Here is a 3,890-nt window from a genome sequence, read left to right on the forward strand (position 1 = left end):
GCACGGACGCGAGTCGGCCGCCGGGGCACGACACGGGGTCTCACCGCCAGAGGCCTCCAGCGCAGGGGCGGTCCCGCGGCACCCAGGACGCCGACTGGCCTCCTCGGCCCCCCACCAGGGTGCCCCCCCTCGCGGGGCTCGCGCCCACCACCGCCAAACACCCACGAGCCGCGGCCAGCCCCGCGACAACAACACTCTCCCGCGCGCACACCGGCCGCCCCACGTGCCCCGCCACACACGCCTCCGCCGCCGCGCCCAACTCCCCCGCCTCAGGGACCGTGAGCACTCCACCCGGGGACGCCGCCCGCCGCGGCGGCCGGGGCGGGCGACACCCTCACGTGGGCGAGGCCGGCTCGATCCCAGACGGGGAAGGGGGCACGGAGGGCTGGGGGCCGGGGAGGGCCGGCGGCCACGGGGAGGGGGCGGCACGCACACACACAGCGGCGAGGGCCGCGGGGCAGGGGCGCAGGGGCGCCCGCCCAGGGACAGGAAGGGCCGAGGCACGACCGGGCCCGCCAGGGAAACAAGCGCGGGGTCCCACCGCCACACACACGAGGGCGGTCCCACGACGCCTGGGACGCCGGCCGGCCCCGGCCACCCTGGGGGTCTCCCACGACCCGGCCCCGCCGCCGGGGCCCGTGTGCGACGGTTTCCCCCCGCGTGACACGGAGGGACCCGTCCGCCCAAACTCAACCTCCTCCGTCCTCGCCACATCCGCCTTCATCTGAGTCCGACCCCCGGGGCTCGCGCCCCAGGGAAACGCTCCCGAGCGAGGCGACCCGCACCGTGCCCACACACCGCCCCCGGCCGCGACTCGCGGCGAGGGCAGGCGCGACGGGCTCCTCGCGGCTGCGGGACTGGGGAGTCGGGACGTCCGTGCGTCCCCGAACCCCACCTCGGGCTCGCCACCGCGCGGGTCACCGCACGCGCACACACACGCGCACACACGGCCCCGCGCCGGACGCCGGCCTGGCGGGACCCTCCCCCGACTCAGAGGGGGGAGGCGCGGGCCGCGGTAGGCAAAGAGCGGCACTCGGCCCCACCGCGGGGCCGGCGCAAGCCCTCCCGCGAGGGCGAGGGCCTCTGCCGCCCACGTGGCTCTGGCAGTGGCCACCGTGGCCCACTGCACGCTTGGGAGGGGCAGCGGCTGGGGGGTCCGGTACCCCAAGGCTCCCTCTCGGATCGCTAGAGAAGGCTTTCTCACCGAGGGTGCGTCATCCCCCACCCATCGTCTCTGCCCTTCGGGCCCACGGAGGCGCTCCACGAGCCACCAAGTCCACGACTGGCCGTGGGAGGGGTGGGGGGGTCTGCGGTATGGGTAAGCACACGGCCCACTGGAGCGTTCGCGGCCACAGCCTCGGGGGCACAACCTCTGCCGCCCCCCAGGCTCGTCCACCGGGCTCCGGAAGGGGGGAGCACGCCCGAGAAGCGCGACAGACGCCCCCTTCTCGCAGGCCCCGGCCCAACGCGATCGCACCCACGCCCGTGTGCGACTCCCCACACACACGCAAGTGGGGGGCGGCGGCACACGCGGCGTCGGCCCGGCCACGAAGTCAGTCCCCCCCACGGCACACCGTGGGAGGACGATGGCGACGAGGTGGCAGGCCCCCGTCCCCCACCGAGGGAGAGAAACAGAGGCAAGCCCCCGCGCCCTTTACCGTCTCGACCCCCCCAAGAGAGCCACTCACGGGACACACCACCGCGGCGGAGACCCCGAGGAGCACGCTGGGAAAAGGGAACGACACCACCGCTCGGCCTCGCGCGCCTGAGGGACGACCTGGAGCGCTCCAGGGGCACCACAGAGGACCGAGCAAGTCACGCTCACGCGCCGGCAGCGGGCGCGCGGCGCAGCGGCGGGACGGCCCCCACCGACGCGGGGAGGACCGCCCGCGAGGCACACGCCAAGGAGGCGAAGCGAGAGCGTCTGCTGCGTCCGAGGACCACGGCCCCGCCCACGCCATGAGGCAGGAGGCGGGAGACCGCAGGTCAGGGCCGGAGACCACCACCCCTGCCTCCCACACACCCCTCGGCAGGCCGGCAGGGCGTGACAAGAGAGGCGAGGGGCCCGCGGACAGAACGAGAAGAGCGGTCCCGTTCGCCAAGAACGTCCGTCCCTCGTCTGGCGCGACTTAAGGCCCGGCCCAGGAGAGCGCGACATCACCACATCGATCAGTCAATCCAGAGAGCCAGGGGCCACGAGGGCCCCGAGGGAGGAGGGGCACGGCGAGGACCCTCACCGGAGGAGCCTGCTTCAGCCTCAGCCGGCACCCAGCCCCCCCCTTCGCTCCCTCTTGCCTTCTCGGGCAACAGTGGCCGACGACCCCGCGAGGAGAACGCCTGACACGTGGCACGGAGCCTGCGGGTTGGGGTCGTCTCAGCCACCACCGGGTGCCTGCGGCGGGGAAGGGGAGTCACACGGGGTAGAAGACCCACGCACCACCTCGCCCCGCCGCCCTCGGGTGAGCCAGAGACCGGAGGCGGCACCGCGGGTCGGGTCAGCCGGGCGCACACACGAGAGCCGGCGCGCAGGCCCAAGCGGGCGGCTCAAGTGGCAAGGGCCGGTTCGGGCGCCGGACGGCGGTCCAAAGCCCAGCGCCCTGCGCGCGTCCAGAGTCCCAGAACCCCCAGCGAGAGATGCCAGAGGAGACCGTGTCAGCACCTATCTGGTGGTAAAAAAGGCCCATTTCAGGCGAAAAAAATCACGGCGCCCGGCAGCGGGGCCCATCCACGAACCTCGGGGGGGCTCCCCGGGACCTCGGCCCGGCTACCTCTCCCCAACACTTCCCCATCCACAGCAGCCCCGGAGCTCTCTCGGGGCCATCTGGTCGACCCGAGGAGCGGGGGCGGCAGAGTGGAGCGGGGCGGGGCGGGAAAACGTGTCAGAGGCAGCGAGCGGGCCGGGGTCGCCCTCCCCGGATCGCCCGCGCGAGCAGGTACCGTACCGCAGTCCCTCCGAGTCCCCGGGCGAAGACTTGGTTACAGAAAAGGAACTATCCCACTCTGCCGCCTCTGACGAGCGGGGCCCACGAGGGACCGCGCCCGGGCCCAGGCCGCCCTATCCGGGCCACCCAGTACGACTCGGGCCGGTCCCCACCGCCACCCCCACCCCGGCCGGGACTCGCGGTGGAGGAGGGGGCGGGGGAGGGCGAGAAAAAGTCGCGTCCGCCGACCGGGACCCACGTGGGCCCGCTAAAGGGCCGGGTGCGCCCTCCCCGGCCACCCGCGCGAGCAGGTCCCGGCCCGTCCGCGTCCCCGGACCCAGGGGGACTTGGAAACATTTTCGCACGGAGGCACCTCCCAGGCGACCGGAGCCCACGAGGGACCGCACCCGGGCCCGGGCCTCTCTCTCCGGGTCACCCCTCGCGGCCCAGCCCGGTCCCCACCTCCGGAGTCCGACTCGGAAAAGCATCGGTCAGAAAGAATCCGACCACCGGGACCCACGCGCGCCCGCCAACGAGCCCGTCGCGCCCTCCACCGGCCTAAACGCACGGGCACGGGCACGGGCCGGTCCCCACCTCCGGAGCGGGGCGCTGTGGGGACCGGGCGGTGGGGGGGGGGGAGGGAGGGAAGGAAGGAAGGAGGGTCGGGTGGCCGGGTCGGTCCCCGCGGCCGGATGCTGGTCGACCAGGCCAGGCGGCCCCACAGACCGGCTCGAGAGCGCGGCGACAGTCACACCCTCATAGGCCTGCACGCCCAATCTCAAGCGACAGCAGGAGGCGCCCACGCCTGGGCCCCACCGGGACAGTCACCGCCAGCGTCGCCCGGCTCCCGGAACTCTGCCTCGGGCCCGGCGGCCGAGTCACAGCCCTCACGAAGGTCGCCGAAGCTCCAGAGACAAGGGACAATATAAAAGCGGCCGCCAGGTGGCTCCCGACAACGGCTCCAACGTC

The sequence above is a fragment of the Pseudorca crassidens genome, unplaced genomic scaffold (assembly GCF_039906515.1).
Source record: "Pseudorca crassidens isolate mPseCra1 unplaced genomic scaffold, mPseCra1.hap1 Scaffold_1133, whole genome shotgun sequence".
In the NCBI taxonomy this organism is placed as follows: Eukaryota; Metazoa; Chordata; class Mammalia; order Artiodactyla; family Delphinidae; genus Pseudorca; species Pseudorca crassidens.